Source organism: Ictalurus punctatus, chromosome 23 (assembly GCF_001660625.3).
Source record: "Ictalurus punctatus breed USDA103 chromosome 23, Coco_2.0, whole genome shotgun sequence".
NCBI classification, from domain to species: domain Eukaryota; kingdom Metazoa; phylum Chordata; class Actinopteri; order Siluriformes; family Ictaluridae; genus Ictalurus; species Ictalurus punctatus.
The window spans coordinates 13068369-13088449 of NC_030438.2; positions in this window are offsets into that span (position 1 = coordinate 13068369).

Here is a 20081-nt window from a genome sequence, read left to right on the forward strand (position 1 = left end):
GGTTATGGCGGTTATACAGTATAGCAGTTAATTCCATTACACACCTACTTCAAGGACACTGCGGCTCCCTGCGTCTCTAATTCTGTCAATATTTGGCGGAAATGTTTCCGACATTAAATGGCACTTGGGAAAATCTGTACTGTCCACGTCACTCAACCCCCTTCATCACATCATCTCACTCCTCCACCACCTCCCAAACCTTTAGCGCGGTTCGGAATACTAAAGCTATAATAATAATAATAATAATAATAATAATAATAATAATAATATGCTAATAATAACAATTATAAATGGAATGACGTATTGAATGAAGGTGAAATGCTTTGGATAATCTATAAAATTCCAAGAAATAATTAACTAAAATATAATAGGCTAATAATAATCAAAATAATTGAAACTTTTAGTATACATTATTTTAACTAGTAATACAAACATTTTTGTCACCAAGAATCCATTTAGGATATTAGTTTAATGAAACTAGAATAGTGAAAATTCAGAACAACAACATATAATAATGTGCAATAATTTAAATCGCAATTACCCGGGATTATGACATGTTGGGAATCTTAGATTTAATTTCCGGCTTTGTTTGTTAAACAGTTTTCTGTTCCCTCATTTCTTTTAGCATCAGTACTGTGTGTATTCTACTTTTCTGCGTGTAGTTTACATCTGCTGTGTGTATGAAAAGTTCGTATCCTTAAGCACTTCATTGACTTCATCTTAAATATTTTCTTTCATTAGCGAACCCTTTCTGAAACCCTTTTAACTGAACAATTTCGTAAATTAACGCGTAACCTGACCCATTCGTTATTTGCTAAGTACATCTTTCGTTTGTATCTTGCGTGTAGTTCTACCTATAAAAAGCAGAGGCCGCTAATTACGGCAAAAAATAAAAAATAAAAAAAACAATCTGATACATTTAAAATAAACCAACCTCATCCTTTTACCCAAATCGATGTTTGTTTATTATTATTATTATTATTATTATTATTATTATTATTATTATTATTATTATTGTTATCTATGAAAAACAATCAACTCTAATTATTAGGTTAGTTTCAAGTCCATCGGCCACATATAACTAGCCTATAGCTAGCCTATACCAATTAAGATCGCGTGTTTAACATTCGAATGCAATTTTGTGTAATACAGATGATGATGATGATGATGATGATGATGATGATGAATGTGCACCAAGTCAGTGGAGCCGTCTGTCCTATAATGCTGATCAAATAAACCCTCTGAAAATGTAAAGAATTGGGACCTGGAAATGGTTGACTACTGTTTTATAGTGAATTTCCTCCCCCATGTCTAATTGCTACTACCGGTTGCTCATCCACAGCCCACAGCTGAGGAACATTTCTACTCAGGACTAACAGCATGGTGAAAAGTGCAACATGCATACTGAGAATTTAATATTTAAACTTAGTCATGGCGACAAGTCAGAAAGCCTTAGGAGAACATTAGAGAGGAGCAAACTAACATTCCTCCCCAGTGTGGAAGACCAGGAGAACTAGGAGATAGAAATGGATGAACAGAACAGGACACAGAGAGGGGATAAACCAGAGTGGTGAGCTCAGAGTTATGAGAAAAGCTTTGTGTGATGGTTGTTGCTTATATGTTTGTTTGTTGTTGTTTTTTTGTCAGAGTTTTTATTAATAAACACTATTATTAAGTATCTACTCTATGAACAAAGTAAAGCAAGAATAACTCGATAACAGTTTCACATAAACATAACGTGCAACATACAGTAAATAAGCATGTGCATCTTAAAAGAGAATATCGTTTTTGGTCATATTCATTTTCCTCATAACTCCCCCCTCTCTACTGAAACTTTATTACGGAAATAAACTCTTTTTCTATTAACACATAGTTAGTATTGTTTTGTGTAAATCATTGCATGTTTGAGTATCCATGTTTCTTTTTTTTCTGCATTACATCCTACCATGAGATTTAGAAAGCAAAACAATTTGGTCTAACGTATTTTCTGCTGGTTACGATTAATGCATCGCCTGACAAATATGGTGTGTTTATACCGTTTCCGTTCCATTATAGGACTGATTAAAACACGGAAAAAAGAAGGAAAAATAATATGGAAAAATCCATATATATATATATATATATAAAGTGAAATGTTTAAAGTTTAAATTGAATTGTCGTCCACAGTACAAAATTATACCAAGTGCAATAAATAATGCGAATGAACTTAAAACTGATATATGTCAGCTCAAACTTCACTGCTTAACAGTATGAACGCGTGAGCGCATCAATTCAGCGTATCAATTCACATATAGGCCTATTATTCATAATCTACCCTGCCTATAGATTTGCTCCCTTTAAAAACTAATGAAGTTACTATGAAAGATGCGGGTTCAATTCTCATTGTGGACTTGTTGCATCGGTATGCAATGACTGTGGAAGGAAATGTGTCTTTGAGAGACAGAACGAGTTTGCAAAGTCTTTTCTGGAGCTAAATCTTATTTCTGTATATGAAGGGACGACAGTGTTTTTTAATTTGTTTGTTTGTGTTTTCATTACAGTCTACGCTTCGTGTTGCGTGCGTCGGAAGTTCCTTTGCAATTCCATCGAGTCGACTGACGTCCATCAAGTCTCAGGCCGGTTCAGGAAGCGCTCGCGCTCCGGGCTTCGGCCCGCTGTTTCCTTCACGGGGGAGTTACGGTAAGAGACTCTGAGTCTGAGTCACTCTACACATTTATCATTCTAATAAGTCTTATCACGGAAGAATTATGGTTAGAGTTAGAATTTGTTTAGTTCAGCTCAGGACACTTGCACCAAAAAAGATTCAGGTTATCTGATATATATGATTTATTTATTTATTTATTTTGTGTGTGTGTGTGTTTGTGTGTGTGTGTGTGTGTGTGTGTGTGTGTGTGTGTGTGTGTGTGTGTGTGTGTGTGCATTCAATTCAGAAATCTTGTCATTAGGCTGTAAAATACCCGTGGCTTTCACCATACTTGAATTTGCAATTAAATTAGAATTAACATTGGTAGTAGACACTATAAAAAACACATCAGCAGTCAGGGGTCTCTTTAACTGTAAAATAAAACCACAGACCCCCCCTCAGTACAGATGGATTTACTATTCAAATATCAGGCTCATGTAAACGTGTACAATATGATGGAACCATTACATTGTTTTGATTCCACTCTTTCCACACACAAAACCCAATGTTACAACAACAAAATAAGATTATATTTGTTGTTGACATCATTGCACCAGTAATATTCCGTTCATCCTTAAAATAGGATAATATCTAGAAGAACTTAATAATAAATATAATTACTCTTATAATGGTGAACTGTAGTTTTTGCCATTTTAACAAAATGTAAAAAAAAAAATTGCAGACTCCTGGGGGTCCCCGAACCTTACTTCCAGAATCATGCATGTATAAACGTTTGGTGTTTGAAAGCCAGCATTTTATTTAATTAGTTTAACTCTTGTGAGCTTTTTCATTATGTTGTATTGAATTTTCTTTCTTTCTTTCTTTCTTTCTTTCTTTCTTTTTTTTTGTTTTTAACATTTGAAGCAATTACATTTATTAACGTTGATTAACAAGTGTTTACTGTCAAGCAAACAAATACAGACATATTCATATTTTGGGCCGTTTAAACATGTCTTAGTTCAGTGTTCAATGCTCAAGAAATTTATTAGGAATGATTAATGATCATTGATACTAACACTACTACTCTTTCAGTCAGGCCCGTAACCAGAATAAAATTTTTTACAAGGTCCGCACTGCGGAAAATGTGAACCATTTCATAGTTAATATACCACAATGCCAGATGTGTACTACACCAGTTGTTATTTTCTCATTTCTGTTATGTTATACTACCATTCTTCCATACATTACTTTGACTTATGATAGACTATTTAATGCTATTAAATAGTTAATATTTTTGGTCTACAGTTATCTCTCTTTCTCTTTCTCTTTCTCTTTCTCTGTGTGTGGGCTTGTCCTGCTTTTCGCTTTTGCTTCTTATAGCTAATTATTGAAAAATCATACATTAAAAATAGCAACTAGTTAGCTGACATTTATATAATACACTGTAGTAGTGTTTCTTGAGAGCTAAACATTACGTCTATGGTCCTGCCTAAAGTGTTTTTCTCAGTTGCTCATCAGTTGTTAGAGGTCAGTTGAGATTGGGTAGTCTTGGAATGCAAATAGACTACATTCTGCCACATTATCAGGATGTTACTATTTCCATGTTGAAAACTGAATATGGGCTTTGTGGGAAGTTAAAAACAAAACAAAAAACGAACTATTCCGAACCTACCAAGGTCCAGACCTAGGTGTCACCCAATCATGCACACACTGTGGAACATCAGTGCTACAGTAGTTATGGACTAAACAAAACTTGGCCATACTTACACATCAATAAAACATTTATTTCTCCTTTTAAATTTTCTTTTCTCATTTTCTTTACCCTCTGTTTTGCACAGTTAATTAAGTACAACACTGTACACACACGCGCGCACACACACACACACACACACACACACACACACGCGCGCACACACACACACACACACACACACATACACACACACATACACACACACACACACACACTATTCATATGCACCTATCTCCTGATCAAGCTTGTTGGTCATGTGGAGAGTAGCTGGAAGACAGCAAGTAAGGAAAGGTCAGTTGATCGATGGGGACCAATTTGACAAATCCCTGTGATTTGTAGGAGGAGGAGTAGCAGAGAGATGTTACACATGAGATATGGAGATTTGGAGAGGCAGGGAAAATAGAGATTTGGAGTAAAAAGAGACGTGAAATGACAGATTACGACAAGGACTTCGGTTCATATACAGACTTTAGAGCCTTTTAACTACAATATACTTCACAATAATGCAGTAGTCTCCCTTTTGGTTATTATTATAATTATTATTGTGAGCATATAAATATACTGGCAGCAAAGGTGACGATTTTATATATTTGAAAAGTATTTTTTTAGTGAAATTATAATTGTTATCCCATTTTGCAAAATTTACACTTTTAAACTGTAGTTGGCTGCCATATTTTAGTCTCACTGAATATTGTCATTTGTCATTTAGTCTCATTGAATTTGTCATTTGACTTCCCATAGGCTTATATGTACTTAATTTGTCATTTTCAAAGGTTATCATCTTACGTTTTAATTAATTTGAAAATAATGTGATACTGAATAGTTTAAAGTTTTAAATATTAGTTTTAATTGGCTCTATATAGAAAGCTACAATTCTTTTATTATTAATGTTAGATTAGACAATTATAGGCATATGAATATGCAATATCCCTTTACTGCATGGCAACAATTAATTTATCTCCAATTTTTTGATAGGCAATCATACAAAACTACTATTTTCCTATGTAACTGGAAAAAGGGGGTTTTAACTTTAATATTTAAAAAAAATGCCAATCCATATGACCTGTGCACTTCTTTTTCTGCAATCACATGGAATGATGAAGGTCATCAGTAGGCTCTTATTAATTTTTCAATATTTAAGCAAAACTACTTAAAAACTGAAACACTATCTGAGATAAGTTAACATTTTTCAAGAGAAAGAATTAAGAATTCAAGAGAAATAAGAACATATTTGGATCTAATTTATATTCATATTTTGAGTGAGTAATTCCAGCCACATACTTTTTACAACTGTAATTGCTTTCTAGAAGATATAACATTTACATGCTTACTAGGTGGCAAAAAAAACTCTGCAACTTTCAGTAATTGGAATTGTAATATCATACATTTTGACTATATGATACGTTCCACCATATAGCAACAATTTACTAAAATACACCCCTAAACAATTTTTTCACATTTTTATAAAATAGATTTAAATTACTTGAACTAATTCAAGTCATAAAAATCCATAAAACTTTTTTTTTTATGTAAATGTAATAACTCATGCAGTAGATGGATATTGGCATTTAAAGTTGTTTGTGAAACAGTCACTACATCTCACAGACACTTAGACATGTGCCACTGGCATGGGTATCTGTGCGTGTGTGTGTGTGTGTGTGTGTGTGTGTGTGTGTGAATGTGTGTCTTCAGGCAATCGCATTTAATATATCCACAAGATGAGGAAAAATAACCCTCAATAAACACTTTATAGGTTTGAAGGTAGAGATCTGAAGAAAGACACACAAACACCATGAAAATAGATGAAGGCTCTTGTCCTCTCTGTTGGTCTAAATATAAACTCAATGTAATTCAATTGAGATTAGTTATACTGGCATGACAGGAAGCACTTAGGAGGCAAAGACAGAATCTGGCTGACTATGTGCTAATAGAACACTCCACGAGTGACCATGCATCACGACTGCAGCATTTATCCACTCACACACACACGCGCGCACGCAGATGCACGCACACACTGGCACACGCACACACATGCACACAAGTACACACGATGTGATCAAGAAGAAATACAGATGTGTAAATTTGAAAGACAATTTTCGTGAATAAACTGCAACATAGAGTGTATTTACAAGAGTAGCGTTAAAGTGAACATGTCCATGTCAGTCAAAAGGCCAGTCATTAATCTGATTTACGAACAATTAAGGTGTGTTTGTGTGTGTGTGTGTGTGTGTGTCTGTGTGTGTTAGTGGGTGGTTGCAAAAAACTACTTACCACAAGTAGTGTGTATTCCCGAAATATAGTTGTTATCATTGTTAAACTCTAGGGCGAGCTTCACACCAAACACTCTTCCTGTTAGTTCAGATCTTAATTTTACAATGCTTTTTGGAAACTGGGTCCAGATCTTATAGGTAGCAAAAGATCTGTTGGAATATATAGTAGTAGTAATAAGTAAAACACTTTAATACAGGTAATGTCAGTCAGCAGAGATGTTTTTGCATTTAGCCCACAAACAAGCTTATCGACTAATTACTAGTTAGTTAACACTATTACTGTTTGAATTTGAAAAAGCAATTTCTATACTATGACTACCCAGGTCCTATGTTTGATTTTCCTACTTTAATGTCATCCTTCAAATTTACATACATTATCACTATGCTGTACTGCGCTATACTGTACACACACACACACACACACACACACACACGTGCATGTGTATTTCTCGATGTGACAAGTTATCTCAATTATGCATTTTTTTAGTTATACAAGTCTCATTGCTATAGATGTATATCTATAATATAACTTTCTTTTTCATTTTTGGGTGTTGAAAATTATTTTTTATATAACTTCCTCATCTTTACTGTATTTTAATAGCTTGTTGTTGTTTTTTTGCCAATGGTATTCTGTATCTTTTTTATTTTTTATTTTAACCTTTCACAGTTCTATGGATTTTAGGATTGTAAGGATTGTTATCTATTATAATTGTATGAATAAGGGAAAATAAAATGAAACACAACATGCTGTAAAAGTTAAGAAAACGCACATAAATACAGTCTAAGCATGATTTTTGTTTTGTCCAAAATGATAAGGTTTCTTCTTCTTCCGCACTCCTTCACCATTGTGCTTGTTTTTGGTCTGAGATGCTCTAGATGCATATCACAGGCCACCAGGCAACACAAGGCCCCAGCGAGTGTGTAATGCTTCTGATTGTACTGGGAGATTGTGGTTGTGATAGCTGTACTGATTGACTTGTACACAACGGAACATAAATCAAACACAAACAGAGGGAGGGAGAGAAAGGGGTGAGAGAGAGAGAGAGAGAGAGAGAGAGAGAGAGAGAGAGGTGTAGCTACACATTAACCTTATTATACACATACACACGCTGTGTTTTGTTGTTTGGTTTTGGTTATGGTCAATGGGGGATGCTATAAGTAGATTTAATTAAGATATAACACTTAATAAAGTTGCAGAATTCTGTTAGTTCAATTGCAATTTCTTTAACTGCACACAATTTTAAAAAATATTTATTTGCTTTGTCTAATAGCTTTTTTCAGTGTAGTCCCCTCATGCTCACAGTGGTATGTATTTACCTTGTGGTCCTCCTCAATCCTAAATGTTGCAAACTCTGAAAGAATACATAAGTGGTACCACAGATTGAGTGGAGTGTTGCTGTTTGGTGACCAAGATGAAGCACTATTGACTGGCTCCTCCTGCCAAAGGATAACTGTGCAGTCCTGAGGCAAAACCCACTGTGGCATTTAATACACTACCATAGCAGTTGCTCCACTTACTGTGTGTGTGTAAGTGTGGACACCTTCGCACTACCTCTCAAGTACACGCACACTCTTGAGCTGTATCCTAGATCAATATAAAATGACTCTGAGTGGAAAAGAACATCAGGAATCAAAAAGGAAGCAGAGACATCAGGAGAGAAAATGTTAGACCGGTAGGGGGAGAGAGAGGGGCTAGCAAAAAATCAGCAACACATAGATTATATTTAAGAAGAATGGAGGCAGAAAGGGATGCAGAATGGGGGTTACAGAGACCAAAGAGGGACAGAGAGGAAGAGAGAGAGAGAGAGAGAGAGAGAGAGAGAGAGAGAGAGAGACCTCAAAGGCATTTTATAAGTAGGATATAATTTGTAAAAAAAAAAAAAAAAAAAAAAAAGAGGAGGTGTGTGCGCAACACTAAAGAATAGCTACACAGGGGAGACATAAGAGAAAAATAAGAAAAAGGCAAAGACAATCTAGAAGGAACAAGGGGGCCTGAAAACAGTAGAAGGGTGGGGGGCAAAATTTCCATCAGGTTTTCAATTGGGAAGGATCAATAGTGTATTAGAGCTCACCTTGACCCCTCAGCTCCCCCTTCTTCTGGTCCTGCCTCACAGGCCAAACCACTCGCACGACACGGCAGGGGGCTGCATAAGGGAGCGACTGCATTACTGATTCCCTCTCTGTGACCAAAGTGGCAGAAAATGGCAGAATAAAAATGGTGAAAGTGAAAAGTGAGACAGGGAGGAGACAGGAACACATTGTGTACATATACTGCTGTAACAAAATGTACAGTTCTATTCATCTGTGTGTACCTGTATAGACAGAAAATCCTAGTCAAGTAGAGTTTAAACAGAAAATGAAGGACATTTACATGTCTTATGGCTTTGTGGAACAGTTCACAGGACACTAGAGAAAAACAGTACATGTAGTGAGATGTATGCAGTGTTCACAGTGAGATGCAATGCGATACAGAAGCCTTGCTGATAATTTTCTATCAATCATTTATAACCTTCTTCTTCTCTAAATTAATTAAGTTTTATTTTAAAATCATATAAGCATTTTACATAACATGGATACACAGAATGCAAAAAGGCAATTAGGAAAGCCTTAGAGTGACAAGGCACAATAGGACAGAGATAGGAGATGATTGGAAAATTTGAAGAAAAAAAAAAAAAACCCATTTGTATGGTTCAGGAAATTGATATTCAAACAAAGGAACAAGAAAGAAAGAAGCTCATCAAAGAAGTGGAAGAGAGTGGCCTAACCCTCAATTTTATGCCATCATTCATGTCACCTCAGTGTATAATAGTCAGTGATGTCTGTTATAATTTTGGACACATTAAAAGGTCCTGTTCGATAACTTGGATGATTATTTCTCGATTCTATTCCCGAGCTAACAGACACACACACACACACATACACACACACACGCACACAGAGAGAGAGAGACTGACACCAAAACGTGGCACGCAATGTCCCTTGCTGAGGGGAGAAAAGAAGAAAAGGGAGGAAAAAAAGGAATCGATCGCCAGGGACAGTGGTGCGCGTCGGAGGATCGTATCTTGTCAAAATAATATATTACCCTCATCCCCGGCTGATCGATGCGGTGGATTAGGAATGGAGGGCTCTCTCTCTCTCTCACTCTCTCACGCTCTTGCTTTCTCTACTGGTGCCTAGTGCAGTTTAATATTTACCTCCGTCAAGGAACGGCCGCGCTCTACTAATTGATTCCGACACTGGGGGCTCGTTTTTCCGACACTGCGGAAAGAAGAGTGTACAGTGTGCGAGAGGAGAAAATGGTAAAAGTGAGAGCAAAAGGGGGAAATACCTCACCATATGAGATACAGTGCTAACGGGGTATCTGAGCTTGACCAAAAACGCACAGATGTAAGTTGTAAGTACTAAAAACTGGACAAGAAGTAAATGCCAAGACATAGAACAAAATATATAGCCTAACTATTTAAAAAAATAATTGGATAAGAATTAAGACCATTCCTTGTCGCTGGGGTGGTAATCTTTTGTGTCTTTAGTAGCCTATATTACATGGTAATGTGAATGTATCCATCCATACATCCATCTTCTATACCGCTAATCCTACAGGGTCGCAGGGAACCTGAAGCCTATCCCAGGGCACAAGGCGGGGTACCCCCGGGACGGGGTGCCAATCCATCGCAGCAATGTGAATGTAGTTTGTCTTTAAATATGACTTAAGGTACGTTATTGGAACTTAAGGAGCACTCTTGAAGCCGTTAAAGTAATACTTTAGTAGTAACTTTCCATCTTTCCAAGTAAATTATACACTTGTACAAATTATACACTTATGTAAATTATACACTTATACAAATTTTGTTGCCACAAAATTTGAGGCGTATAATTGTATGAATGTATTTGCATGCTGTAGCATTACAATTTCCTTTCACTAGAACTAAGGGTCCCAAACCTGTTACAGCAGGACACTGCCCCTGTTCACAAAGCCAGCTTCATGAAGACATGGTTTGCCAAGGTTGGAGTGAAACAACTCGAGTGGCCTGCACAGAGCCCTGACTTCAACCCTAGTGAATGCCTTTGAGATGAACTGGAACGCTGAATACATGTCAGACCACCTCGCCTGACATCAATAATGCTCTTGTAGCTGAATGAGCAAATCCCCACAGCCATGTTTCAAAATGTAGTCGAAAGCCTTCCCAGAAGAATGAAGGTTATTATAGCAGCAAAGTGGGACTAAATCTGGAATGGGATGTTCAGAAGACCCATATGAGTGTGATGGTCAGGTTTCCCCAAACGTTTGGCCATATAGTGTACATAAGGTATAAAAGATGTACCCTTGAGGGTACCACCACAGTGACAAGGATAGGTACAATTTAGTACCCTTTCTCAGTGATAAATGAGAGAGAAAAAAAGAGCACTGAATGTAGGAAGTAATATGGGGAAAATAGTTTAAATATAGAACTCATGATGATTCTTTGCTTGTCCTTCTGGAGGAACCCATAAAGGTTCTATGTAGAACCGTTGTTTCAGGAATGGTTCATGTAAAAACCCTTTTAATAAGCTTTAGGAACTATCCTAAGTAGACTTGAAGATTTTTTTTTTCTAAGAATGTAAACCCTCAGAAATTAATGTACCAAACTGTACTTTTTGTTGTCCCTGGTGTGGTACCATTAAGGGTACATCTTTTGTAACTTTAATATGTATCTTTTACCTGGGATAGTGTATGTGGTGTACCTTTAATTAGAGAAAAGCTTTAAAGGTGCATCGGTGGTCCCTAAGGTCCAATTATGTACCAAAAATAAATGAATAATTTTAAAGGTAATAGATACATACTAAAGGTACAAAAGATATCCCCTTAATGTTACCTCCCCAGTGACAAGGAGAGGCCAGATTGTTATCTGTATTTTTGAGAGTTTAGAGAAAGATGGAAGGCCAGGGTTGATGACCCAGAAGAGAGAATGAAGGTGCATTAAGGCAAGTGACATAAAGATAACCAGCAAAAGACAAGAAACATGGCAAGGGAACAGATGACAACAATAAAAAAGAAAAAGGAGCGCTAAACAGCAGGGAAGAAAACGGAGGTGACAGTGACATAGAGGAGGGGGAGACAGAACACACAAGAAAAGAGGGAGAGGGAGTGAGCCAAAGAAGGACCATATTTTCTGTTGAAGGAAAGTGGCTGTCACCTTGTTCCGCCAGTAAAGAGTGTAGCTATAAAATACAAAACACGGGCAGGCTACAGTGGATGACGTATGTGTATATCTAGGCTTTGTCAATATTTCCTTCTTTTTCTTTTTCTGTCTCTGCCTCTCTACCTCTCTCTCTCTCTCTCTGTCTCACACACACACACACACACACACACACACACACACACACACACACACACACACACACACACACACACACACACACACACACACATACAAAAGTTCCAATGGTCATGGAAGCTCTTACTGCAAAAACACAGTAGAGGAAACCATTTTACAAAATAGGGGAATTATTAATATGATAAGTTATTTGATTAGTTGCAATGAGTTTATAGACCTACATCAAAGTTTTAGCATATAGATGTATTTCAGACCTATTCTGCATTTAAATAGACTGCTAAACCCTCCTGGGCACCCCATCTGGTCAGTGACTGGGACTGCTTCCCTGGTTATTCCCTGGCTGAACCGGAACCAAACAAGCCAGAAAGCAATAGATTATTATTTGTCATTTAAATTATGTACTTTGTCTCATGGGAACTGGCATTTAACTAAGGATAGATAGATACATACATGGAAATTTTACACTAGTATTCGGCTGCCATCTTTCTGCCCAGTACTACCTCCTTCCCTCAGGGCCATCATGCTGTGTGCGCCTGCCTTTTTTACATGAGCTTAATATTTAAATGCCACTTTATCAATCTCTCTCTAGTCACTGACTTTTTTTTCACTGGCTGTTTTGTTGGATAAATGAAAATAAACTTATGAACACAAACATGATGCCTAGACAAAGAGCTAATTAACAATACTGCAAATAATTGCATTAATCACCTTAATTTATTATTACAATTATTTACCAATAATTGATTGGCTGTAGCGCACAGTGGCTTAGTGGTTAACATGTTTGCCTCACACCGCCAAGGTTGGGGGTTTGATTCCCACCCTGTGTGTGCAGAGTTTGCATGTTCTCCCTGTGCTGTGGGGGTTTCCTCAGTTTCCTCCCCCAGTACAAAGACATGCATGGTAGGCTGATTGGCGTGTCTAAAGTGTCCGTACTTTATGAATGGGTGTGTGAATGTGTGTGTGATTGTGCCCTGCGATGGATTGGCACCCTGTCCAGGGTGTACCCTGCCTTGTGCCTGATGCTCCCTGGGATAGGCTCCAGGGTCCCTGTGACCCTGAAAAAGATAAGCAGTATAGAAGATGGATGGATGGATGATTGGTTGTAGTACTGATTTTTGCATGAGAAAAGAAAAAAACATTTACTATATCATACTTTGTAAGCCATCCAATAACATTTAATTCATGAAATGAAATCTGAAAAGGAATGTTTTGGGGGGTTTTTTTTACTGTTTTGTGTAAAATATTCCTTTTGCCCAAAAACATTAAAATTATCTTTCAGTTGTAGCAACTGATCACAACAGTTCCTTGTATTTATGATTCTACTCTTGCAAAAGAGTTCTGCAGAGCCATTGACCAGGAAAACCATGGTCTGGTTTAAAGGCATTTTTTTCTTTCTTTCTGTAACTAATGTTTTTATCATCAGTGTTTTCTAGTGTGTTAATCCCCTGTTGACTTTTGTGTGATTACACTTTACACATTTTTGCCTGTAAAATAATGCTCCTACATTGGCTCCCCATAAATCCATTTTTCTAGGTCTACTCTTCATCCCGTCACTGGTCAAACAGTAGGTTATTTAATCTTTTCTCAGAGAAGAAACGATCACAATAGTTTTTATTTAAGTGGGCATTTCTGCCCTGAGAACACATTTCAATACTTAAATCTCACGTTTATAAACTTGTCCTGATAAGATGATGATGATCTCATGAACTCATACTTTTCATACTTGACCTGTCAAAGCCCACAGGCTTCACATATTTTTTCTATAACCATCCAGTCTAATGCTGTAGAAGATTTAATGAAAAGATTCCTGACTTCTCTTTAAAACTTGCTGATAGGTCTAACTTATGAGAACAGATTTAGCCATTTGGTCCAAGAAGTATTATAAGAGTGTTCTGTGTCCCATAGGACCACTGTGTTGGCAAGCAAGAGTTTTGTCCAATTATAGCCTTTAAAAAAATGTTACAAACACGTTTTCATGATCTGCTTTAGGTATTCTGCAATTTATGATACAGTTCATAAGCCACGTACAGTTTTTGCATAATTCCCATCATCATGACTAAGTCTCTGACCGTTTATGAGATGTTCCTCTGCTTGATTCAATTGAGAAATTGAAATCCTCCATAGCTATTAGGGTGGGTGTAATGCAATAAATCCCATAATGATGAAGCCACTTGAGGAGGCCCTTGTGCAGGTTCTTGTTGCAAAGACAGGCTTTTCTTTTGCTCCCTTAGTGATTTTACAAGGGCATGATTGTTGGCAGGAGGCACGGTAGAGCAGGAGGTAGTATTGCCACCTCACAGGTCAATGGTTCAATGCAATCGGGTTACTGTGTGTAGTTGCACATGTTTTCCCCTTGTCCAAGTGTCTTCTACGATTTCTTCCCACCTCTTAAAAAATGCGGGCAGGTGGATTGACTGTTAAATTGCCCCTAAATTTCTTTGAGTATGTTAAAGTGCAGGTGTGTTGCCTGGGATGGACTGTCTAATCCAGGGTGTGTCCCCACTCAGTGTTTGTGCTCAGTGTTCTTGCAATTGACTATGGATTCACTGCAACCCTGACCAGGATAAAGCAGTTACCATGATTCAATATGCCTTTGTTGAGTACTTTTAAGGTCAAAGGATTTGGTGTGTGTTGTGGCAGAGATGGGCACAGGACCAGTATGCCATCTATGGAGCTGGGCGAGTGGGAGGTAGTGTTCATATATATGATTACCACTGATCTCCATCACAGGTGGTGGAGAAGAGAGAAATTGTTGAGCGTGTCAATTAGGAAAACAAAAGCAGTATTTGACACCAAGCTGCAATCTCAGCTGTTTGCATTTACTGGAGGTTAATTGGCAACAGGTCAGTAACATGATTTGGTATATATAAAAAAAGTGTATCTTAGAGAGGCAGAGTCTTTCAGAAGTAAAGATGGGCAGAGGTTCACCAATCTGTGACTGTAATCTGCAATCTGCAAACTGCAAACTGCACCTACAATTTGTGGAACAATTTCAGAATAATGTTCCTCAGCGTAAAATTGCGAAGACTATGAATATCTCATAATCTACAGTACATAATATCATCAAAAGCTTCCGAGAATCTGGAGAAATCTCTGTGTGCCAGGGACAAGGGCGAAAATCTATATTGCATGCCCGTGATCTTCGGGCCCTCAGGCGGCACTGCATTAAAAACAGGCATGATTCTGTAATGGAAATCACTGCATGGGCTCAGAAACACCTCCAGAACTCATTGGCTGTGAACACAGTTCGCCGTGCCATCCACAAATGCTGGTTAACACTCTATCATTCAACAAAGAAGCCATATGTGAACGCTTTTGGAAACCATGGATGCCGCGTGCTCTAAACTAGAGGACTAAAGAGGAGAGGGACCATCTGGCTTTTTATCAGTGCTCAGTTCAAATGCTTGTATCTCTGATGGCATGGGGGGCATTAGTGCCTATGGAATGGGCAGCTTGCATATCTGGAAAGGCTGAAAGGTATATACAGGTTTTAGAGCAACATATGCTTCCAGATTCCATCCCATCTTTACCTCTGGGAGACTCTGCCTCTCTAAGATACTCTTTTTATACCCAATCATGTTACTGACCTGTTGCCAATTAATCTAATTAGTTGCAAAATGTTCCTGCAGCTGTTTCCTTTTAGTAACATTTACTTTTCCAGCCATTTGTTGCCCTGTCCTAAATTTTTTTAGACATGTTGCAGCCATCAAATTCAAAATTACCAAGTTTTTTTCTTAAAATGGTACAATTCCTCAGTTTAAACATATATGGGTTTATGAGATTTATAAATCATTGCATTCTGTTTTTATTTACATTTTACAGTACCACAACTTTTTTGGAATTGGGGTTGTATATAAATGTTTTATAGCCTAGTGAATTGTGACTTGTTGTGAAATGTCTTGCATAAGCATCATAGATTTTCCATGGCACACATACGACACCAGGCACAATTTCCCTTGTTACCTCTTGCCACCAGCTCGAGTGCAAAGGCAATTCACTACAGGAGTTCTTGAAGGTAGGACTGGTATTGAACACAGCCTCAAGTCTTTGCAAAAATGACAATGCCTCACAGTATGACACAAGGTTATCTCCACCCAGTTAGAAGACCATATAAAGGAATATCAATTTCACAAAGTTATAACTGAAGTTTCAACAGAAACCACTTAGGCCTCAGAGACATATTTCTTCCACATTGCATGGGTCAGATACCCCCCCCCCCCCCCCCCCCCCACCCGACATGATGTTACCCAGAAATGTTTGTTGGAATGTTGGTTTCCACAAATGTTAGTCTTTGTTTGCAGTAGACCAGAAAAATATTAGCCTGGTCTAAAATATGTTTATTTCATCTAAAAAAAATCTGTTGATGTGTGGGAGAAGAGACCCATCCTTGTGGGAACTTGTTTACTTGTTCCACTTGTACTGAGTGACCTCAAACATAAACGCAAACGTGTATCTGGGACACTGACAGTGAAGTGTAAATACACTATATGCATATGCAATTTTCACTGAGTGGACATTTAGAGAAAAGGGGAACATTGTCTTTAGAATAGGAAACTTGGCCTTTTGACTATCCTACATTATTTTCCACCGGAGGTACTACTAGATTTAGAAATCAAGCAGAAAAAAATTTCTGATATTTTTCTCATTCAGACTTACATGATGACATAATTAGGCATCAGGATTTGTGTTCTTTTAACAGGCCCTGCAGATGAGTGTAAATTTAAAAAATAAAAGCTAGCTAGTGGGCAAAAGTTTAAATGCTTTTAAGCATTCACATACACTTTTTCAGGACATTGAACACAAACAACATAGCGCTCTCATGCTTGTGTCATTATCACAAGTATTCCCCTAGTTCTTAGTATTTAACATCCTGTGGTTTTCCCATTGGTCTCGGTCTGCCTATCTGGTTTGTTGTTGAGTTCATTCTGTTTTTGCCAACCTGTGTGATGATGTGCCAAGTCTGATTCCTGAAATTAACTTAATGTAAATATGCTTCACGTATGCACTTCACTAACACACCTGCTCACATGTGCACAGATTACTTACATGGTGCACATCACTAACATACTTGCACATTACTGTTGCATGGTTTATAAAATTAACAGCTGTAGATGTGGTCGTAGTGCTGCAATACACTGTAATACTTCACAGATAATGGTTTTTAGAATTAGTGTGATCTTGAACAGATTAAAAATCTTAAACAGTGCCTTATTCCTTTTCATAACTACATACCTAATAATTAATAGCAGTTAGAATTGTTTGACGGGTTTTGAGATTAGGTCAATTTGTCCTACATTCCACCTACATTTTGATTTAGAACACACAGGACTCATTTTGTTTTTAATTTCAGAAATCAAATTTGAGAAATCTGTTATAAATAGGACTTTTTAAGCTGCTTTAGAATCAATGATGATAAATAATCAATATATGACATAATGATACTGATGATACTACTGCATGATACTACACTATTACAGGGTTTAGCGCTGTACTGTGTGAGATTCAAGACAGCAAATATTTTCAGAGATGTAGCCCAGTTGTACATGCTTGCCTTGTAGTCTAACTCTTTACAAAATGTTACAAAATTTACTTAATGTCCTATGATGCAAATGCAAACCAAAGTATAAGGACATGACCTTAGTGCAAGTGGGAGTGGCAGATATATCTTTGCTATTTTCTTGATAATCTGTGTAATAGAATGAATATATTGTGTGTAATAACTAATCAACTGTCTGATTTCCATTTACTAGTCACAGTTGTGTTGCTTCTTCTTATATAATGGATAAAATAATGCATTGTGTTAAGGTAGTAGCTTAATATAAACTAGAAAAATTTGGCATTAGAATTTATTGCATTTTATTTCAAATAGTACATTCAACCAACTTAAAAATACTTTTAATCTAGACACATTTTTAAAAAATATATATTTTATGCACTTTTTTGGTAGGCTAGATTCTGTGGCCATCACAAATGGCACATGTCACATATATGTCATGTCACAGGCCTACATGTTATGCCCTTCTGATGTGACATTGAAAAATCAGAGTCATGATTGTTTTTTAACAAACAAGCAAAGTAATTCTCGAATATTCCAAAACACAACTGAGCGCACAAATAACGTGGCTTTCATCTATCAACACGACTCGATTATGTATTTGTATTTTTTGCTCAACTCGCCTTGTGTTTCCTATCTCCAAATCTCTATTCGCGCGTGCACCCGTTCTCCACCTTCATCCATCCCTCTCACCCATTTCTCTTCAAGTGTGCCTGTCTGTATTTTCCCATCTATGGTCTTTATTTAGCGCTGGCGGTGGGAGCTCAGGGAGCGGTAACAGAAGTGTCAGGTGTCATTATTCGTCTAATTCCGTAATCCGTCATCGCGCACTCCCGGCGCACGCGGCGTGTTTGGCGCGGACACGGCGCGTGCAGTTAGGCGCCTGGGTAGAGATTCGATTTGACACGCGCAGAGGTGGGCTCGCGCTGGAGGGGTTCAGGGGTGTACAAGAGTGGAAATGAGGTCTTGAGTTGGCTGGAGACAAAGAGGGCACCGAGATAAGAATGGATAGAGAGAAGGGCCGATTTTAGCACCTTTTTCACATTTTAGATTTTTCACACACTAGGACTTTAGCTGACTGTAAGGTTATGTCTGTGATAAGTGATGTCTATGAGTTTATGTCTGTGAGTTGATCGTGCTTATTTAATAAAACAAGAGAATCTAGAGATACACTGCACCAGCTTTGTGACGTGAGGCCTTAATTTTATTTAATATAGGATGCCGTCATAACTGTACATGGTATTTTTGTTTTAGACAATTCATTGACAAATGTCTAATATAACCATTATTAATAAATAAATAAATAAATAAATAAATAAATAAATAAATAAATAACATACTTACCAGAGTTAAGTGCAAACAGACACTGGGCTCACGTATTGGATACTGGACTCTATCGTAGTTTCAGGTGGATATGTAGTTAGTTAGAGTTATTTCCTCTTCCTTCCTAACACTGTCACTGGCAATTTGTATGGAAACTCTCAAGTCTCGGCTCCAAAAGAGATTAACACGCTCAGGCACGAGATCTTAAATCCAATTACTAAATTCCAACGTTTTAACTACTTTAAACTTGTCGAATACAGCGATTGCACATGGTTACGGATCAGGAGTTGGAGTTATAGGTCGTGGTTGTTCTTTTGTCATTCTTTTACACGCGCACAGTTGATAGTCACATGTAAAATGACGTCATGGTGATACCGTTATACCTATTTGTAAGGTCACATTAGTTGTTCTTTTTTTCTGTTTTTCCGATTTTTTTGTGTGATAGTTTTGTTTGGATTGTGTCGTCATTGATTAATTTTGGGAGACGCACAAGATGTATTTTACGCAAAAAAAAAAAAAATTAAGATCAAAGACCTCTTTTACGAAGGAAAACTGTTATCTTCAAATTTATTATGCGTCACTACTTCTAACAGCAGGCTTAATAATAATAGTATAATAATAATAATGATAATAATCATCATCATCATCATTATGATTACTACAAAGCAATTTTACAGAAATCCAATGTAGATTTAGATCCCCAATGAGCAAACCTTGAGAGGAACCAGACTCAAGACTTCTTCCACGTGTCCATATAAATTCTTGATTTCTTTTAAATAAAGTTTACTTTTATTCGCATTGTATTTTCCAAAGACAAAGTTGGAGATTGGGTGGACACGAGCTGAAGATAAATAGCTGGAGAAGGCAATGAAGTGGAGCACAGACCTACAGTATTCTAAAGCACGATAACGTTAAGGTAAAAATAGCCTAGGTTAGAAAAGTATGGGACCGATAAGAGGATGAAAACGATGGAGGCGATAGACAGAGATAACAAGCGAGATAAAGCTAAAGACAGTGGGAGACACAAGGCAGCAAGATAGCCAAGGCGAAGCAGCTGCAAGATTGATAGTGTGTGTTGAGTTTGGGTCAGGGCAGTCACTGCTTCAGCCCTCCGGAGTAATTCTACACTTAATCACCATCATTATGGCAGACAGAGTAAGGAAGGAGAAAAAAAAAAGAGAGAAGGGTTAAGTGGATGTAGATTTGCTTCAGCTATTAGCATATGGTTGAAGAGAGAGTATGT